We start from the raw sequence: 22580 nt of genomic DNA on the forward strand, positions 1-22580 counted from the left end.
TTCCCACAGGAGTAGTGTTGCTCCCACGTGGCAGGCTCACAAACAGCCTGTTTCCAGAAACACAAGATCACTGGATCCTCATCCTTTCCTACCCTCCCCAAAGGTAACACTCACCCAAGGGAGTCATACAGATGATAGTGACAGAGCTGATAGGCATCACCAGCGATGAAGATTCTTTATAAGCTCCAGACTCTCCCAGTCAAGCACACACAGAAACATCCTAGATCCTCTTCCTTTACCATTCCAGGCAGACTCACACAGAGATGAAGCAGGAATCCATATTAATCCAGCTCCCAACGCTGTCTATAGCTTGAGCCCAAAATGACATCAATGCTGAACTGCATCTCTCATCCTCTCCAAAGGTGAATACAGAAATCCGGCAAATCCAAACTCCAAACCATCCTAGTTGAGTTATCAAGGCACTAGAGGATCCTGCCCAGCCTTTGGCAAGCCTATCACACTCCACTGTAGCCTACATTTTGCCGGGGGTGTCACTTTCTCCACAGTGAAACAAAGTTCTGCAGCAGATAACAGTAATCACTGTAAATTGTAATTGTAATGGCTGACTGAGCATCCCCTTTTATATGGTTGCACAGCACCACCTTGTGGTTCCTTTTGGGATCAGCCATGCTGCACCAATCCAAAGGCTCTGCCCCTGGAAACTTCAGGCAGAAAACCCATATCTCAGGCCATGAGTCTCCGGGGAGGGGAGTTAACTCTCAGACCATAGGATTAACTATACAGGTCCCTACATTTAGGGGGTACATTTTCCCTTATAGTACATGAGTGATACTCAGAGTTCCCTGTATAACTCGGCCTGCAGCCTTGTGCCTTTATATGGTCACAGAACAACCCCTCAGTGACTTCTAATATCCTTATCATTTACAGTAGGGGGTACATTATCCCTTATAATAAACAAGTGATACCTATAATGTGTATGCTAGGAATCATTTGGAGGGTTTGAAATTGACAGATGATTATTCCAAATGAATGATGTAACTATGTTTGATTGTTGATTTACTTTACAGGTAATTTCCCAGAAAAGAATCCTATTGTCAGACAAAAGGAGTGAGTTCTTTCTTAATATTTTTACACAGTAAAGTACTTTCAGTTCAGTTTGTAACACACCTTTAAGTGATTACAACAGCTGTTTACATGCCAATAAGAGTGCCTAAAATATGAGATGTCATTCTGGTGCAGGTTGTGATGGGGTGTTTGAAATTATTTTATTGATAGGATTTCTTATTTGGATGACCAAAAAAATTAAGGTTTCATTAGCAAAGGAAAAGGGTTGTTGTATGCGGGTGGTGGTGTCACAAGAGTACGGAAAAGCACTGAGGCCATGATGAATTATGACTTTTAATCTCATAATTATGATTTTTAAACTCATAATTTTGAATTTTAATCTCATAATTATGACTTTTAAATTCATAATTATAATTTTAATCTCATAATTATAACTTTAAAAAGTAAAAATTAAGACTTTTAATCTCATAATTATTACTTAAAAAGTAAAAATTACGACTTTTAATCTCATAATTATTACTTAAAAAGTCGAAATTATGTATTTTAATCTCATAATTATGACTTTAAAAAGTCAAAATTATGTATTTTAATCTTAAAATTAAGACTTTAAAAAATCGAAATTCTGAATTTTAATCTCAAAATTTTATGACTCATAATTATGATTTAAAAAAATTGAAATTATGACTTTTAATCTCATAATTATGACTTTAAAAGTCATAATTTCGATTTTTTAAAGTCATTATTATGAGTTTAAAAGTTATAATTATAAGATTAAAAATCATAATTTCTATTTTTTAAAGTCATAATTATGAGTTTAAAAGTCATAATTATGAATTTAAAAATCATAATTATGACATTAAAATCATAGTTCTGAGGGTAAAACTCATAATTTTGACTTTTTAAAGTCATAATTATGAGTTTAAAAGTCATAATTATGAGATTAACAGTCATAATTTCTATTTTTTTAAATCATAATTATGAGTTTAAAAGTCATAATTATAATTTTAAATATCATAATTATGAGATTAAAATCATAGTTCTGAGGTTAAAACTCATAATTTTGACTTTTTAAAGTCATAATTATGAGATTAAAAGTCATTATTATGAGTTTAAAAGTCATAATTATGAGATTAAAAATCACAATTTCTATTTTTTTAAATCATAATTATGAGTTTAAAAGTCATAATTATAATTGTAAAAATCATAATTATGAGATTAAAACCATAGTTCTGAGGTTAAAACTCATAATTTTGACTTTTTAAATTCATAATTATGAGATTAAAAATCATTATTATGAGTTTAAAAGTCATAATTATGAGATTAAAAGTCATAATTTCTATTTTTTAAGTCATAATTATGAGTTTAAAAGTCATAATTATAATTTTAAAAATCATAATTATGAGATTAAAATCATAGTTCTGAGGTTAAAACTCATAATTTTGACTTTTTAAAGTCATAATTATGAGATTAAAAGTCATTATTATGAGTTTAAAAATCATAATTATGAGATTAAAAATCACAATTTCTATTTTTTTAAATCATAATTATGAGTTGAAAAGTCATAATTATAATTGTAAAAATCATAATTATGAGATTAAAATCATAGTTCTGAGGTTAAAACTCATAATTTTGACTTTTTAAATTCATAATTATGAGATTAAAAATCATTATTATGAGTTTAAAAGTCATAATTATGAGATTAAAAGTCATAATTTCTATTTTTTAAGTCATAATTATGAGTTTAAAAGTCATAATTATAATTTTAAAAATCATAATTATGAGATAAAAATCATAGTTCTGAGGTTAAAACTCATAATTTTGACTTTTTAAAGTCATAATTATGAGATTAAAAGTCATTATTATGAGTTTAAAAGTCATAATTAAAAAAAAAAAGTCTTGATTTCTATTTTTTAAGTCATAATTATGAGTTTAAAAGTCATAATTATAATTTTAAAAATCATAATTATGAGATTAAAATCATAGTTCTGAGGTTAAAACTCATAATTTTGACTTTTTAAAGTCATAATTATGAGATTAAAAGTCATTATTATTAGTTTAAAAGTCATAATTATGAGATTAAAAATCATAATTTCTATTTTTTTAAGTCATAATCATGAGTTTAAAAGTCATAATTATAGTGTTAATTATAGTGTTATTATATAGTCAGAATAATAGTGTTGAAATCTGTTTCTTAAAAGAGCAAACCGTTTTTTCTATATTTAATTTTGAAATCTGACATGGGGCTAGACATATTGTCAGTTTCCCAGCTGCCCCAGTCATGTGACTTGTGCTTTGATAAACTTCAGTCACTCTTTAGTGCAAGTTAGAGTGATATCACCCCCTCCCCCCCAACAGCCTAACAACAGAACAATGGGAAGGTAACCAGATAGCAGCTCCCTAAAACAAGATAACAGCTGCCTGGTAGATCTAAGAGCAGCACTCAATGGTAAAATCCAGGTCCACTGTGACTACTGAGTAGGAGAAACAACAGCGTGTCAGAAAGCAGTTCCATCCTAAAGTGCTGGCTCTTTCTGAAAGCACATGACCAGGCAAAATGACCTGAGATGCACCTACACACCAATATTATAAATTAAAAAAATTACACTTGCTGACTCAGGAATTAAATTTTACATGGTAGAGTGAATTATTTGCAGTGTAAACAGTGTAATTTAGAAATAAAAATGACACCATAAAAATCATGATAGAATCCATTTAAGATTGTTTTTTAGGGTAATTCCTCTATTCAATGAAGAGCAGGAGCCAGGAACTTCATTTTTGGCCTAAATAAAGACAGACGTCAGAGACAGACCAGGTAGAAGGCAGCACCTTGTTAACATTAGGTAGAAATTAAGAAGGATAGCTTAATTTAGGAGGATAGCTTGCCACAGAGATGACAATCAGCCAGGATATTTACCAAGGGCAGTCTGTGGAGTGTGTTTTGGGGAAGGATCTCGGGCGATTGTGCACCAGCTAGATTTAGACCAGTCACAATGGCCAGACTGTATTATCTACGGCTCTACAGTAAGTGCATCTACCTTAGTAATCTACATATTGATCAGTAACACAGAACAAATGAAAATGCATTTACACATTTACCAATCCAAGTGCAAAGTGCAAAAACAGATGTTGTGTGCAATTGCATTTTGCACCTTACACGGCTAAACAGCTACAACTAATATTTTTGTGCTTAACGTGGCACCTAGAATTCTGCTTATTAACAGCTTGAGCAGCCTTTTTCAAAATACTTGCGCCAAAACCCGACGCCATTATCATTTATTTTGGGGCTGAAGAAGCCGAAAGCTCTCATGACTAAAACTGGCCAATCGCGTTCAGCCTATTTGCATAATGTCGCCAAAACGTTTAGGCGCAAATAGGCTGATCCTGCGCTTACACGCTGATTGCTGAGAGAGAGGATCTGGTGTGCGGCTCTGCGTGGATGAAGACGTTCTGCCTGCTGCTCCGTCTCCAATAAACAAGCACAATTCAGCAGGAACAGCCCCCTAAGTTTGCTCATAGTCTGTACAGAGAGATCCCATAAAACTGTGGCAGCATAGGTATTCCTCTGTACTAAGCACAATTCAGCAGGAACAGCCCCTAAATTTGCTCATAGTCTGTACAGAGAGATCCCATAAAACTATGGCAGTATAGGTATTCCCTGTACTAAGCACAATTCAGCAGGAACAGTCCCTAAGTTTGCTCATAGTCTGTACAGAGAGATAACAGAAAACCATGCCAGCATAGGTATTCCCCTGTACTATTTACCATACAACAGGAAGGTTTGAGGATAAATCTTTAAAAATGCACATATACTGTGAAAATAAATTCCTGCGTTTTGTATGCAGTTGAACTCTAGAAATAAATTAGTCAAATGTAGTGAGTAATTATCATGGGACAGGAACCCTGTGCCAGATGGCAAAACTCCATTTAGGGGGCCCCACCAAAATGGTTCCAAATGGGCCCCGCAGTTGTTAAGACTGACCCTGCCTTCACTTCTTCCATGTGCCTCATCGATGGAGCGGCCGCAGTGAGCTGGCTCTGGCTGCTGTTGCACATTTGCAGAAGATGATGCCATGGTGACACAGGTGCAAGCTGCGACACCTGTCAGCATGAGTGAGCCCCCCACCGCTCGGTGCCCAGCTGCTTCATGAGTGCATTCAATAGTGGGCTCAGGACAATCAAAGGGCAGGGGAGGGTACCATTGCCACTGGTACTCGGTCATTTTGTCCTCAGCTCTTGGAGGACTACAAGTCCCTACTTCCATCACCATTAATTACAGGCTGCCTGATGTTGGGAGTTGTTGTGCAAATAGAGCTGCTAGGCTAGCCTTTAGCCTAGCAATCCAATAAGCACAATGGGGAAGCCGCAACTTCCCAGAAGTTACATTCATTGCACATCATTGGGTGGGAGCTGTGAATGATGTGCAATGAATGTAACTGCTGGGAAGTTGCTGCTTCCTCATTGCTGCTCATAGGATTGCTAGGCATGCATTTTGATGTTTTGCTGCCCTACTGCTGTTTACTCTTTCAGTGCCACAGTGATGGGCACACATGCTGTTACATAGTTACATAGTTACATAGTTACATAGTTAAATTGGGTTGAAAAAAGACAAAGTCCATCAAGTTCAACCCCTCCAAATGAAAACCCATCATCCATACACACACCCCTCCCTACTTTTAATTAAAATTCTATATACCCATACCTATACTAACTATAGAGTTTAGTATCACAATAGCCTTGGATATTATGTCTGTCCAAAAAATCATCCAAGTCCCTCTTATAGTCATTAACTGAATCAGCATCACAACATCACCCGGCAGTGCATTCCACAACCTCACTGTCCTGACTGTGAAGAACCCTCTACGTTGCTTCAAATGAAAGTTCTTTTCTTCTAGTCTAAAGGGGAGGCCTCTGGTACGGTGATCCACTTTATGGGTAAAAAGGTCCCCTGCCATTTGTCTATAATGTCCTCTAATGTACTTGTAAAGTGTAATCATGTCCCCTCGCAAGCGCCTTTTTTCCAGAGAAAACAACCCCAACCTTGACAGTCTACCCTCATAATTTAAGTCTTCCATCCCACTAACCAATTTAGTTGCACTTAGTCTCTGCACTCTCTCCAGCTCATTTATATCCCTCTTAAGGACTGGAGTCCAAAACTGCCCCCATACTCCAGATGAGGCCTCACCAGGGACCTATAAAGAGGCATAATTATGTTTTCATGCCTTGAGTTAATGCCCTTTTTTATGCAAGACAGAACTTTATTTGCTTTAGTGGCCACAGAATGACACTGCCCAGAATTAGACAACGTGTTATCTACAAAGACCCCTAGATCCTTTTCATTTAAGGAAACTCCCAACACACTGCCATTTAGTGTATAACTTGCATTTATATTATTTTTGCCAAAGTGCATAACCTTGCATTTATCAACGTTGAACCTCATTTTCCAGTTTGCTGCCCAGTTTTCCAGTTTAGACAGATCACTTTGCAAAGTGGCAGCATCCTGCATGGAACCTATAGTTCTGCACAATTTAGTATCATCTGCAAAAATAGAAACAGTACTTTCAATGCCCACCTCCAGGTCATTAATAAACAAGTTGAAAAGCAAGGGACCTAGTACAGAGCCCTGCGGTACTCCACTAACAACACTGGTCCAATTAGAAAATGTTCCATTTACCACCACTCTTTGTAGTCTATCTTTTAGCCAGTTCTCTATCCAGGTACAAATACTATGTTCCAGGCCAACATTCCTTAATTTAACCAGTAACCTTTTGTGTGGCACTGTATCAAATGCTTTAGCAAAGTCTAAGTAAATCACATCCACTGCCATCCCAGAATCGAGGTCTCTACTTACATTCTCGTAAAAAGAAATTAAGTTAGTCTGGCAAGATCTATTACGCATAAAACCATGCTGGCACAAACTCATAGTATTATGATTTGCTATGAAGTCCAGTATCTTATCCTTTATTAACCCTTCGAAAAGCTTTCCTAATACTGACGTCAGACTAACTGGCCTATAGTTTTGAGGCTGAGAACGGGATCCTTTTTTGAATAGAGGCACCACATTAGCAATTCGCCAGTCTCTCGGCACAATGCCAGATCTCAATGAATCCTGAAAAATTAAGTAAAGAGGTTTGGCAATCACAGAGCTAAGCTCGCTAATTACCCTGGGATGAATACCATCTGGCCCTGGACCTTTGTTAATCTTAACATGTTCAAGTCTCTTTTGAATTTCTTCATGTGTGAACCATGCATCATTAGTTGTATTACTAGAATTGGGAGTGTTAAGAAGGAAACCTTCACTTACTGGTTCTTCATTTGTGTAGACAGATGAAAAATACGAGTTCAGAATCTGCGCTTTTATTTTGTTTTCATCAACCAGCTGACCCCCCTCTGATAGTAAGGGTCCCACCCCTTCCTGCTTCATTTTTTTACTATTGACATATTTAAAAAATAATTTTGGATTTTTTTTACTGCTTGCTGCAATATCCTTTTCTATAGCAATTTTAGCTTGCCTTATAGCTTCTTTGCATGATTTATTGGCCTCCTTGTACCTTATAAATGTTTCGGCTGTACCAGCTAACTTGAAAGCCTTAAAAGCACGTCTTTTCTTACCCACCTCAACACCAACGCTTCTATTGAACCAAAAAGGTTTTGCTTTGCAACGACGTTCCTTGCTTACAAGTGGAATATACTGACAAGTATATTTATTAAGCAGCATTTTAAAGACTTCCCATTTTTGTTCTGTGTTTAACCCTGTGAAAAGCATTTCCCACTTAATATGTTGCAGAGATGCCCTTATACTGTCAAAGTTTGCACGTCTGAAATTTAGTGTTTTAGTTACTCCCTTATAGAATTGCTTCTGCAACAGAATCTCAAAGGAGACCATGTTATGATCACTATTCCCTAAATGCCCCTCACCCACACAAATGTTAGAGATGAGTTCAGTATTATTAGTTATTACAAGGTCCAAAAGAGAGTTATTCCTAGTAGGTTCTTGAACGAGCTGGAATAAAAAGTTGTCATTCAGCATATTTACAAACCTACTAGCTTTTTCTGTCTTAGCAACCCCATTACCCCAGTCAATGTCTGGATAATTGAAGTCACCCATAGCAACAACTTGACCCAGCTGTGAAGCCGCTTGTATCTGCAAGAGTAGCTGGGCTTCATACTCGACACTTATACGAGGTGGTTTATAGCATACACCAATGATAATTCTTTTTGATACCTTTTGCCCAGTCGAAATCTCTACCCAGAGTGATTCTACACCCTCACCAGTGCCAGCTATTTTTATTTCTTTAGCGCATGGCTTTAATTCAGGCTTTACATACAAACACACTCCTCCACCCTTTTTAATCCCTCTATCCCTCCTAAAAAGGGTGTAACCATTTAAATTCACAATCCAGTCACATGTTTCATCCCACCAGGTCTCAGTGATACCAATTATATCATAATTTTTAGAGCATGCAATTAATTCTAGGTCTCCCATTTTACCTGACAAACTCCGTGCATTTGCCAGCATACAGCGGAGGTTATTACTTTTACTTTTGAAATGTGTTAGTCCTTAAAGGCCTATGTGTGTCATTTGGGAGGGGTAGGGTCTATGCCACAGGTCACATTAAATTTCCACTGTGCCATTCAGTCTAGGGGTATTTATACATGAAATTTCCGGAAATGTGAAATTAAAATTGAAATTCCCTGAAAATTCAGTGAAAACACACAGGAAAGTGGGTGGAGTCAAAGGGGAGTGGCTAAAAGGGGCTTGGTCAAAAAATTAGCGACACGCGTTGCACGCCTCCATTGCACCTCGTCCTGGCCCCCCCAGCTGAAACCATCTTCTGCTGCCTATGATGTAATATGTAATGATAATATAATAATTTGTAATGATGATATAATAATTTGTGATGATAATAGGTTAGTTATGTATTAAACATAGTAGGCAGGAAGGGTATCTTTAGGCAGTGCTTAAATGCCTAAAATTCCCCTGAATAATTTGATATTTTGAGTTTTTCTCAAAATATTTATAAATATATAAAAATGTAGAAATATATCATGAAATCCTGCTTCTCTATAATATTCAGACTGTTACATATAATTAATCATTTGTATTTTTGGCACAGAACCAGTAGAAGTTGAAGATATCCTGATCCATCACAATATCACTGGGAAGGGAACGTGTAACATTACACTGACCTGTGCTGTGACCCAACCACAAGTGACCGTCTCTTGGGATGAAACAAATCAGAGAGACACAGAGGTGGAAGGGGACACTCTTCACTTACAATGAGGGGCCTTGACGTGGCAAGTGAGCTTACATCATTTGGCCAAAGTGTGGTAATAATGCCTCATTTTTTATACAGAAGCCCCAACATTTAACTTGAGGCAGAGGAGGATTTAAATTATCTGGGGCTCTGGATAGTTCTAAAGACTTGGACCCCTACCGGTCCACTGACACTTGTTCTACCGTCTTATTCCAACTATTCATAAACAACCAGAACAAAGCGTGCATATTGTACCAGAAACGCTCTTCTGGTGAGTCCTTATTGTTGTTTAGGTTGCTGCTGCACAATATGAGTTCAGCTAGTGATCTACGATGGTCCAACATCCAGATCTGGGAAAGATTTTTAAAGGAAAGTAAGATTGCCCTCTGTCAACCCCCACACACAGCGATTAAGCTTTTAATTAAAAAAAATAATAATTTAAAATGTGATTATTTTCATTCTCTTTCAGGTAAAAAGAGAAAAACAGAGAGTATAGAAAGGACTCACAACTCACAACCACAAATACAGTTACATTAAAATACCAGTATGTCAGTAATTCCTGATTGCAGACATCAAGGACCTGATCCGAAACTTTACTCATTCGTTCTCATTGGTCTCTCATTGGCCTTTAGGTCCCTTATAGAGGAAATATAAATGTATCTAAAGATAAAAGGATCCCACCCTATCTGCTCTACTGGTGTAACCTGTGATTCATGTTTGGTCTCAGCCTTAAAACAAATGAGATTCACTTGAAATGATATACCTAGCCATAGCATGGAAGCCTAAATCTTGGATGACTCCTACTGAGGGCCTTATTAAACAAAGAAGATCAATAAGAGTCAACTTCAATATGATTTATTTTTATGTGTTTTTTTAGTGATTCTTTTAAACTAGAAAGTGGAATGAAATATCTTACTTCTATAGACTATCAATAAGTCTTACTAGCAAGTTGGGTCTACTCAGCGGTTAGATTATGCCAAGCAGGGCTGCCATCAGAAATCGCAGGGCCCCGTATGAAAAAATTTCCTGGGCCCCCTGGGCTCCGCCTACCACAAGCCCAACCTACAGGTCCGCCCTCCCCACCCCACAGGTCCACCCCCACCACGCACTAAAAAAAAAAAACATTGGTGGCTATGATTCCCACATGTTAATAAAAAGATATTAGTGGTCAGGGCCCCCCCATTGAAAAAAACGTTTGTGGTCAAGGCCCCCCCATTAAAAAAAACATGTGTGGTCAGGGCCCCACATTAAAAAATATTGGTGGCTAGGACCCGACATGGGGAAAAAAAATTGGTGGCCAGGGCCCCCCTTTAACGTCTATGTAAAAAAACTTGCCCCACCCCCAGAAGGCTAATCAGGAAAGTGTGGCGTGGCTGGGCCCCCCTTACCCTCTGGGCCCCCTACAACTCTCCCCCCTGTCCCCCCCGATGGCTGCCCTGATGCCAAGACATTGCAATAAGGCTGATGACCAAAATTTAAGAGCAAAACAAGAGGGAAATAATTACATAATATAATGTTGAGATGTTGATGCTATTTTATAAAGCTTTGTTTATCCATAAAATGTTGGGATTGCGTTTTTAATAATTGGTCATCAAATTATTTGGACCACTATGATGCACATCTGGGACTATAGGATCTCAGCCCATAGCCCTGTACTACTGGTGAGACTGGGGCAATAGGATCTCAGCCCATAGCCCTGTATTACTGGTTAAACTGGGACAATAGGATCTCAGCCCATAGCCCTGTATTACTGGTGAAACTGGGGCAATAGGATCTCAGCCCATAGTCCTGTATTACTGGTGAGACTGGGGCAATAGGATCTCAGCCCATAGTCCTGTATTACTGGTGAGACTGGGACAATAGGATCTCAGCCCATAGCCCTGTATTACTGGTGAGACTGGGACAATAGGATCTCAGCCCATAGTCCTGTATTACTGGTGAGACTGGGGCAATAGGATCTCAGCCCATAGTCCTGTATTACTGGTGAGACTGGGGCAATAGGATCTCAGCCCATAGCCCTGTATTACTGGTGAGACTGGGACAATAGGATCTCAGCCCATAGTCCTGTATTACTGGTTAGACTGGGGCAATAGGATCTCAGCCCATAGCCCTGTACTACTGGTGAGACTGGGGCAATAGGATCTCAGCCCATAGCCCTGTATTACTGGTTAAACTGGGACAATAGGATCTCAGCCCATAGTCCTGTATTACTGGTGAGACTGGGACAATAGGATCTCAGCCCATAGCCCTGTATTACTGGTGAGACTGGGACAATAGGATCTCAGCCCATAGCCCTGTATTACTGGTGAGACTGGGACAATAGGATCTCAGCCCATAGTCCTGTATTACTGGTGAGATAGGGGCAATAGGATCTCAGCCCATAGTCCTGTATTACTGGTGAGACTGGGACAATAGGATCTCAGTCCATAGTCCTGTATTACTAGTGAGACTGGGACAATAGGATCTCAGCCCATAGCCCTGTATTACTGGTGAGACTGGGACAATAGGATCTCAGCCCATAGCCCTGTATTACTGGTGAGACTGGGGCTATAGGATCTCAGCCCCTAACCCTGTATTACTGGTGAGACTGGGACAATAGGATTTCAGCCCATAGCCCTGTATTACTGGTGAGACTGGGACAATAGGATCTCAGCCCATAGTCCTGTATTACTGGTGAGACTGGGGCAATAGGCTCTCAGCCCATAGCCCTGTATTACTGGTGAGACTGGGACAATAGGATCTCAGCCCATAGTCCTGTATTACTGGTGAGACTGGGGCAATAGGCTCTCAGCCCATAGCCCTGTATTACTGGTGAGACTGGGGCTATAGGATCTCAGCCCCTAACCCTGTATTACTGGTGAGACTGGGACAATAGGATCTCAGCCCATAGTCCTGTATTACTGGTGAGACTGAGGCAATAGGATCTCAGCCCATAGTCCTGTATTACTGGTGAGACTGGGACAATAGGATCTCAGCCCATAGTCCTGTATTACTGGTGAGACTGGGACAATAGGATCTCAGCCCATAGCCCTGTATTACTGGTGAGACTGGGACAATAGGATCTCAGCCAATAGTCCTGTATTACTGATGAGACTGGGACAATAGGATCTCAGCCCATAGTCCTGTATTACTGGTGAGACTGGGACAATAGGATCTCAGCCCATAGTCCTGTATTACTGGTGAGACTGGGACAATAGGATCTCAGCCCATAGTCCTGTATTACTGGTGAGACTGGGGCAATAGGATCTCAGCCCATAGCCCTGTATTACTGGTGAGACTGGGACAATAGGATCTCAGCCCATAGCCCTGTATTACTGGTGAGACTGGGACAATGGGATCTCAGACCATAGTCCTGTATTACTGGTGAGACTGGGGCAATAGGATCTCAGCCCATAGCCCTGTACTACTGGTGAGACTGGGGCAATAGGATCTCAGCCCATAGCCCTGTATTACTGGTTAAACTGGGACAATAGGATCTCAGCCCATAGTCCTGTATTACTGGTGAGACTGGGACAATAGGATCTCAGCCCATAGCCCTGTATTACTGGTGAGACTGGGACAATAGGATCTCAGCCCATAGCCCTGTATTACTGGTGAGACTGGGACAATAGGATCTCAGCCCATAGTCCTGTATTACTGGTGAGACTGGGGCAATAGGATCTCAGCCCATAGTCCTGTATTACTGGTGAGACTGGGACAATAGGATCTCAGTCCATAGTCCTGTATTACGAGTGAGACTGGGACAATAGGATCTCAGCCCATAGCCCTGTATTACTGGTGAGACTGGGACAATAGGATCTCAGCCCATAGCCCTGTATTACTGGTGAGACTGGGACAATAGGATCTCAGCCCATAGCCCTGTATTACTGGTGAGACTGGGGCAATAGGATCTCAGCCCATAGTCCTGTATTACTGGTGAGACTGGGACAATAGGATCTCAGTCCATAGTCCTGTATTACTAGTGAGACTGGGACAATAGGATCTCAGCCCATAGCCCTGTATTACTGGTGAGACTGGGGCTATAGGATCTCAGCCCCTAACCCTGTATTACTGGTGCGACTGGGACAATAGGATTTCAGCCCATAGCCCTGTATTACTGGTGAGACTGGGACAATAGGATCTCAGCCCATAGTCCTGTATTACTGGTGAGACTGGGGCAATAGGCTCTCAGCCCATAGCCCTGTATTACTGGTGAGACTGGGACAATAGGATCTCAGCCCATAGTCCTGTATTACTGGTGAGACTGGGGCAATAGGCTCTCAGCCCATAGCCCTGTATTACTGGTGAGACTGGGGCTATAGGATCTCAGCCCCTAACCCTGTATTACTGGTGAGACTGGGACAATAGGATCTCAGCCCATAGTCCTGTATTACTGGTGAGACTGGGACAATAGGATCTCAGCCCATAGTCCTGTATTACTGGTGAGACTGGGGCAATAGGCTCTCAGCCCATAGCCCTGTATTACTGGTGAGACTGGGACAATAGGATCTCAGCCCATAGTCCTGTATTACTGGTGAGACTGGGGCAATAGGCTCTCAGCCCATAGCCCTGTATTACTGGTGAGACTGGGGCTATAGGATCTCAGCCCCTAACCCTGTATTACTGGTGAGACTGGGACAATAGGATCTCAGCCCATAGTCCTGTATTACTGGTGAGACTGAGGCAATAGGATCTCAGCCCATAGTCCTGTATTACTGGTGAGACTGGGGCAATAGGATCTCAGCCCATAGCCCTGTATTACTGGTGAGACTGGGACAATAGGATCTCAGCCCATAGTCCTGTATTACTGGTGAGACTGGGACAAAAGGATCTCAGCCCATAGTCCTGTATTACTGATGAGACTGGGACAATAGGATCTCAGCCCATAGTCCTGTATTACTGGTGAGACTGGGACAATAGGATCTCAGCCCATAGCCCTGTATTACTGGTGAGACTGGGACAATAGGATCTCAGCCCATAGTCCTGTATTACTGGTGAGACTGGGGCAATAGGCTCTCAGCCCATAGCCCTGTATTACTGGTGAGACTGGGACAATAGGATCTCAGCCCATAGTCCTGTATTACTGGTGAGACTGGGGCAATAGGCTCTCAGCCCATAGCCCTGTATTACTGGTGGGACTGGGGCTATAGGATCTCAGCCCCTAACCCTGTATTACTGGTGAGACTGGGACAATAGGATCTCAGCCCATAGTCCTGTATTACTGGTGAGACTGGGACAATAGGATCTCAGCCCATAGTCCTTTATTACTGGTGAGACTGGGACAATAGGATCTCAGCCCATAGTCCTGTATTACTGGTGAGACTGGGGCAATAGGATCTCAGCCCATAGCCCTGTATTACTGGTGAGACTGGGGCAATAGGATCTCAGCCCATAGCCCTGTATTAATGGTGAGACTGGGGCAATAGGATCTCAGCCCATAGCCCTGTATTACTGGTGAGACTGGGACAATGGGATCTCAGACCATAGTCCTGTATTACTGGTGAGACTGGGGCAATAGGATCTCAGCCCATAGTCCTGTATTACTGGTGAGACTGGGACAATAGGATCTCAGCCCATAGTCCTGTATTACTGGTGAGACTGGGACAATAGGATCTCAGCGCATAGCCCTGTATTACTGGTGGGACTGGGACAATGGGATCTCAGACCATAGTCCTGTATTACTGGTGAGACTGGGACAATAGGATCTCAGCCCATAGCCCTGTATTACTGGTGAGACTGGGACAATAGGATCTCAGCCCATAGTCCTGTATTACTGGTGAGACTGGGACAATAGGATCTCAGCCCATAGCCTTGTATTACTGGTGAGACTGGGACAATAGGATCTCAGCCCATAGTCCTGTATTATTGGCCTGAGTTGTCAATCATTATGTTATAACCCCACCCACAACATAAATCACCCACCCTGCCCCATGGCGGCATTCACTCATCATTTTAATATTTCTTTGTTTATTAAAGAACAGTTCAGTATAAAAATAAAAACTGGGTAAACAGACTGTGCAAAATAAAAAATGTATCTAATATAGTTACTTAGGCAAAAATGTAATGTATAAAGGCTGAAGTGACAAGATAATCAACTGATTAGCTGAGGAATGCCGGAGAAGTGCTTTACAAAACATGCATACAAAAACTGGGGCCGGCATTCCATCAGTTGATTTACAGGGCAGAGGAGAGAAAGGTTGGCAATGATGAAGAGCGATATTATCCTGGGTGGAGCTGCTGTCACTGTGCTTGCTGTGCTCTCTCTGCTCTTTCCCCGCATCAAACCACCGACCAACAACGGGAGGCCCAAATCCTTTCTGAGATCCCATCGCGAGGCAGAGCTTCTCTTCTGGAGGGGGGTCGGGGGATGAAGGGATGCCCCCAGGGAGGGCAGATGAGCTGCTGCCCAGGGAGATAATGGGTCGGACAGGGGCTTTAGGCTGCCAGGATTTCACCTATGTAACCGGCCTCAAGCCTGTGGGCTCCGGATTCATAACTTCCGGTTTTGGCAGAAGTTGGGTTAGGGAGAAGATGCGGAGTGCAGAGCTGCAGAGTGAGTCGCCATATCGCCGTTCTCCAGTAGACAGGAAGCAGTGTTTTCTAACAGTATTTTTTTAATAAAGCATTGCTTTTAATACACTTTATGCAGGGTAGATCTATTATTAGTGTAGGTAGAATTAATTTTTTAATAAAAATTTTTTTAGCGTTACTGTTCCTTTAAAGAGATGGTTCACTTTAAAGTAAGCTTTTAGTATGTTATAAAATGGCTGTTTCTAAGCAACATTTCAATTGGTCTTTATTATTTATTTTTTATATTTTTTAATTATTTGCCTTCCTCTTTTGACTCTTTCCATCTTACAAATGGGGGTCACTGACCCATCTGAAAAGCAAATGCTCTGTAAGGCTACACATGTATTGTTATTGCTACTTTTTATTCGGGCCTCCAGATAGCTATTCCAGTCTTTTATTCAAATCAATATATGGTTGCTAGGGTAATTTGGACCCTAGCAACTAGATGGCTAAAACTGCAAACTGAAGAATAAAAAGCTGAATAACTCAAAAACCGCAAATAATAAAAAATGAAAAATCCAATTGCAAATTGTCTCAGAAGATCACTCTCTCCATCATACTAAAAGTTAACACAAATGTGAACAAGAGAAATCCATCTCCTTTTTAATATACTTTAATTAAAAAATGTGTGCAGTTTTTAAAAGAAACCTGACGCAGTGAAATTCCCCCTTCATTTACTTGTGCTGTTTTAATCATTTATGATGATCCCTAAGCTTAACCTCCCAAGTGAAGCCCAGACCACAGTGAGCATGTGCGTAGTCTTGGTCTTGCAAACTTGTATAGCTAAGTTACAAGATGACAGCCCCCTGTGCCAACTTTGAAAGCTTAAATCATTTGTTTTATTAGGCTTTTGGAGCAGTAAGATCATGTTTATATTTAGTATACAAAATACAACCTTTCTAGTATTCTATTTTAGACTTTAGTTGCCCTTTAAATGGATTACAATGGCTAGAAAAGTAGTGTGACATCCTTGTTATACACAAGACATCAATGTGTTTCCCCAGTTTCGCAATTTTGTCTGTGGTTGTGAGAATTTTAGCCAAAGCAAAAATGGGTCAGATTTGCTCATCACTGTGGCACAGAAAACAAAGTTACACTGTGCACAGACAAATACAGTTGAATGGGGGGGGGAAATTTTTTTGGAACTTTACGCTCGCAAATGCATATTTAAAGGGACATCTGCACTGAAATCCATTTCTCAAAAGCGCAAACAGATTTTTTTTATATTCAATTTTGAAATCTGACATGGGGCTAGACATTTTGTCAATTTCCCAGCTGCCCCTGGTCAAGTGACTTGTGCCTGCACTTTAGGAGAGAAATGCTTTCTGGCAGGCTGCTGTTTTTCCTTCTCAATGTAACTGAATGTGTCTCAGTGAGACATGCGTTTTTACTATTGAGTGTTGTTCTTAGATCTACCAGGCAGCTGTTATCTTGTGTTAGGATGCTGTTATCTGTTACCTTCCTATTGTTCTTTTGTTTGGCTGCTGGGGGGGAAAATGGAGGGGGTGGTATCAGTCCAACTTGCAGTACAGCAGTAAAGAGTGATTGAAGTTTATCAGAGCACAAGTCACATGACTTGGGGCAGCTGGGAAATTGATAAAATGTCTAGCCCCATGTCAGATTTCAAAATTGAATATAAAAAAATCTGTTTGCTCTTTTGAGAAATGGATTTCAGTGCAGAATTCTGCTGGAGCAGCACTATTAACTGATATATTTTGAAAAAAAATGTTTTTCCCATGACAGAAAATACTTGATGTTGACAAGAATATAAGGCTGGCATATTGGTGAAATTAAACAAGGAAACAAAAATGTGCACTTTAGTAAATATACCCTCTAGTAACACATAGCAACCAGATTTTTGGGTGAAGTGCAGTATCTACCACTGGTGAAGTTCCTCAAAATGTAAAAACTACAGTGGAACAGGGGATGTCAGTTATTGGACAGAGGGCTTGGAACTTGCACTTTATAAAATGTATTTTTATTCCCATATTAGATATTTCATGTTATAATGAATGTGGCCCCAGGATAAATGTGAGTGGAGCAGAAGGGGGAGGAGCCAGTCTACCAGTGAAGCTGCAGGAGGAGGTAAAAGACATCGCTTGGATTAGAAGTGACAATCATTTTGCTACAACAAAACCCAATGGACAAATTACTATCCGTTCTGGTCAGTTTAGGGGGAGACTGCGCAGTGAGACAGACGCCTCCTTGATCATCGCTGATCTGACCAATCAGGACCAGGGAATCTACTCAGCAAATGTTCTATACAAATCACATTCACTGTGTAATCAACTGTATGATCTTCAAGTCTATAGTAAGTCTGAATGTGGTGAAGTCAGATAAAATCAGCCTTATTATTGTGCCACTTTATTAACCCATAGTTGGCATTTTGTTCAGCGCCCTTTAAATCTGAAAACTTTTAAAAAGTGCCACCAGAGGGAGGATGCACGTGGCATAAACAGTATACTGCAGAATATATTCTGTGAACCTGGAAGTGATGTTATAAGATTGTACCCGCCCCCGGAAGTGACATCACACGTCTGCCCTTTAATTTCTGCTCTTGCTCCACTCACACAGACTTGAGCCGGCACAGATCTTAGAAGGCTGGTGGTTGCTTTTCTTCACAATGATCAGAGCTCCTCCAAGTTCTGAAGAGCAGGGAGGCAGCAAGAAACAAACACATAAATTAACCCCAAAGTTCCCAAAGTGATGAAGTTACATATCTCCCTACTCTCCTGTTTTCTGCGGGACAGTCCCGATTTTGACAGCTCAGCCCCCAGTCCTGGGTTTCTTACTGAAATGTTCCATCTTTCTCTTTGATCTCATAAACTGGCCCCAGAAAAAGATACAACGTTTCTGAAACTTAATTACAAAAGAGGCTTTTTGGCAGAGAGCAAAGAACACTCAGCAGCTGCACTTGGATACATTTGTAACAATTTGAGATAAGCAATGATACAATTGTAACTATTTAAAATAAGCAGGTCTCTTGGGAGAACTGAGACTCAAAGCTTAAAGGGCAATTCACTTTCATTAGCAAAACTGTTATATCACATAAAACATTGCCCCAAAAACGCCCAGAAATGTGTTTCAAAACTCTTATACCCTGCCAAGTGTTGTAAAATGGACATGGTAATTAGGGGGTGTGGCCATAAAATGGGCGTATGTGCAAGTGGAGCAAGAGCAGAAATAAAGTGCAATCTGTTGGCCATGTACCTGAGACTAACAAACATCAGGTTGGCTGTGACATTTAGCCCATAAAAGATTAAAATACCAAAGTATCAGATTTAAAAGGCCTGTGTCTTTTTCAGTTGTTGGTTTTCAGTGGCTTGAAGTGGGACCTATTACAAGTATAGGATCCATTATCCAGAAAGCTCTGCATTACAGAAGGCCATCTCCCATAGACTCCATTTTATCCTAATAATCCAAATTTTTAGAAATGATTTCCCTTTTCCCTGTAATCCCTGTAATAATAAAACAGTAACTAATATGTAATTAATCCTTATTGGAAGTAAAACCAGCCTATTGGGTTTATTTAACATTTACATGGTTTTCTAGTATACTTAAGGTATTACGATCAAAATTAAGGAAAGATCCATTATCCAGAAACCCCCAGGTCCCGCAAATTCTGGATAACAGGTCCCATACCTGTATAAAGTTTGGTTCCAAATGGATAATGATATATAATATTATATGTAACTTGTAAAATAATTGTGAGTTTGTTTTTCCATAAAGGGGTAGCTCACTTCTAAATTAACGGTTAGTATGATGTGGGCATTGATATTCTGATACAATTAGCAATTAGGCCTAAGCTGGTGAAGGAAACTCTGGCGAAAGAAATAAGGTTCTGTAAAATTCTCATTAGTGAATTTGCAAAATAACGATCACCTTAGTGAAAATTCGCCTGGTGATAGGCCGCAAAACTGCATTAGCTACGGTCTTTTTCACTAGCGAATTGTCCTCTACGCCTTTTAGTAAATTGGCAATGTCCCTGCGGATGGGATTTCTGGCGAATTCTCAACAAGCGACAGCCACTTCGCCCTTTAGTAAAGTGCCCCATTGACTCTTCAATACATTGCTACAAAAAAGTTGCCCATAGCCTGTTATGTATTTTGATAATTTTTCAGTGAAGCAAAACGGGGCAAATTCGCTCATCACTGGGAAGGTGGGGAGAGATGTTATTAGTGGGGAGAAGATATTAACAGGAACAATCAGCAGTTCTCTAGTTTTTGGTTACTATAACCTTTCTACTCACTGTGATTCTTCTGTTATTATTTGGGAACATATAACTGCTGATTGGTTATTATGGATCACTGGCAAAATGGGTCAATTATACTATATCTCCATATTATTTGCTTCCCTGCCAGGGCAACTCTTTACCCCCTTACTTTAACCCCTTACTGACTGTACATTAAGAACTTTCACTTCTTTTGCCACTGAGATAAATGTACTTGTGCCACAGCATAAAGTAACATGGTCATGTGATGCCACAAGTCAGCTCCATCTGTAGTTGCATGTCATTTTATATGGAATAGTTATACAGCATGAACTATACTATTAAAAGATTACATTTTTTTCTTTTTCAGATAACACAGCACATTCTGTTGGAAATTACACCCATCAGAACATAATACGTCTTGGTTTGGCCTCAGTAATACTGATTATTACTTCATATCTGATCATCCAACACTTTCATGCCATGAAAAGAGAAAATGCCTTAAGTGTTTATATATATAAAAAGAAGGTTTGTTTTGTATACCCTAATCAAATTTGAATTCACTTTCTAGAGCAGGGGTGTCCAAACTACGGCCCGCGGGCCAAATGCGGCCCGATATCCATTTTATATTGGCCCGCAGCCTGCAAAAATCCCTCCCCCCTCTCAGCATCTACAAGAAAAAAAAAAGTTTCCTACCATGTGTCATTGGGGGGCAGAACCTGCAGTGCTTCAGTGTAGACTGGAGGACGCTTGTCCTAAACTCCGCCCTCCCCTCCCCGTGACAGGAGTTAAGTGTAGTGCGGGGAGGGAGGGGGGCAGTAAACAACTGAAAGCATGGCTCCATTCCCCTTCTACACTGCTGCCTAACCTGGCCTGGATTTCGTGCATCGGATGAATTGTGAGTAACTGTTCGGTGCTTGGCTTGGGGGAGGGGTGGATTTAGTGAGGCTGCAGCCGGGCAAGGGAGTCAGTTACAGATCTAGTGTGTGTATCTCACTGTGTGTGTGTATCTCACTGTGTGTGTGTGTGTGTGTATCTGTCTGTATGTGTTTCACTGTGTATGTGTCACTGTCTGTATGTGTTTCACTGTGTGTGTGTGTTTCACTGTCTGTATGTGTTTCACTGTGTGTGTGTGTGTGTGTTTCACTGACTGTATGTGTTTCACTGTGTGTGTGTGTTTCACTGTCTGTATGTGTTTCACTGTGTGTGGGTGTGTTACGTATTTTCAATTTGTAAAATGAACATGTTAAGCAGGGGGTGTGGCCACAAAATGGGCGTGGCCACAGTGAGTGGCCCGGCTGTTTGTATATTTTACCGCATATGGCCCTTGGAGAAAAAAGTTTGGACACCCCTGTTCTAGAGAGAGAGAGAGAGAGAGGTATAATAACCTAATTATACACTTACTGAGAATGAAAAGGAGTAAAACCCCTCTCTATCTAGTCACCCACCAATTATTAATCACACATTAATTAACGATAATTGTATTGTTCAACTGTTCAGCTTCCAATGATTGTGAATAATTTAAATAAATATTTTAAATTAAATAAATATCAGAAAATATATTATTTGTGATTCGTTATTACGTGATGGTGTTCAGCACCGAAAGGTGATTACCCTATTAAGTACTTTGTGCCGTTAATTAACAATTATAAATGACTTGAATTCTAAAATACTAAGTTAAGTGATTAATTAAAGTGCCGGTGCCGATTTTATTCCAAATTCATGACTTAAATAACCAGAATAAAATACAAGTACACAAGTAAGGGTAATAAATTAGGTAAAAACCTTATTACCACAAATTAATTAGGAAAAGTTGACAAAATTCATTACCACCCAAATACTGACAGTGGATTAATGTTAATAAAAAGGGGGGGCCCCCAAAAGAATGATAAATTATAATTGGTTTACACACCTCAGCCGAGGCTGATGGTGTTTGAAAGTGAATAAATTAAAAATTATTAATATTAATTTGTCCAATTCGAGTCCAGCATTGAAGGAAAAGAATGAAAATGAAAATAATAGAAGTGGAGAAATCCCAAGATCTAACTGCCTATAATTTTTCTAAGTTCTGGGACCCAACAAGGGGAGATAGTAGGTCACTGGGGACTGTAGTCTCGTGATTACCTTGCTAGCTCTTTAGTTTTGCTAATCTTCCCTAAAAAGCCACAAATCCCACAGTGCCATATGATTTCAGAACAGGAAGTAAGAAGAAAGAAGCCCATAAAGCGCCCCTGGGACAGGTGAAGCAGAGAGGGGCATGACTGAGGGACGAGTAGGCCTAAAGAAGGGGTCTGAACGCTAGGCACTATGGGGATTGTAGGAATAGAGGCTGGGCTGCAATGGGGTTGGGCTTAGACTATAAATAGAGGAGTAAGAAGCGGGAAGCCAGTCTTACCTGGGGAACAGCAGGAGGAGGTGTGTTTCTTTGCAGGATGACGCAGGCTGGATACGTGATTCAAGGCCTCAGGATGGCGTAACGGGGCAGGACGGTGAGTGGATCCGGAGGGAATTGCTGGCCTTGCTGGGTACAGCTGAGAACA

At 40.4% G+C, this 22580-nt stretch overlaps 1 protein-coding gene across 3 annotated transcripts in view; it reads left to right on the forward strand.

Annotated features, from left to right (window-relative positions):
• LOC108699426 (SLAM family member 5) overlaps nucleotides 1-22580 on the forward strand; it is a 119480-nt gene that overhangs the window by 45920 nt on the left and 50980 nt on the right. Inside the window, exons 2-4 of one of the 3 annotated variants that reach the window (XM_041573613.1) lie at nucleotides 17824-17915; nucleotides 18005-18141; nucleotides 20411-20938. The exons of 1 other annotated variant lie outside the window; for it this stretch is intronic. The gene's annotated coding sequence lies outside the window, so the exon portion shown is untranslated. Of the gene's footprint in view, nucleotides 1-17823; nucleotides 18142-20410; nucleotides 20939-22580 lie in introns of all 3 variants that reach the window. One more of the 3 variants, XM_041573614.1, reaches the window with a different exon arrangement.

Source organism: Xenopus laevis, chromosome 8L, assembly GCF_017654675.1.
Source record: "Xenopus laevis strain J_2021 chromosome 8L, Xenopus_laevis_v10.1, whole genome shotgun sequence".
Taxonomy (NCBI): Eukaryota; Metazoa; Chordata; class Amphibia; order Anura; family Pipidae; genus Xenopus; species Xenopus laevis.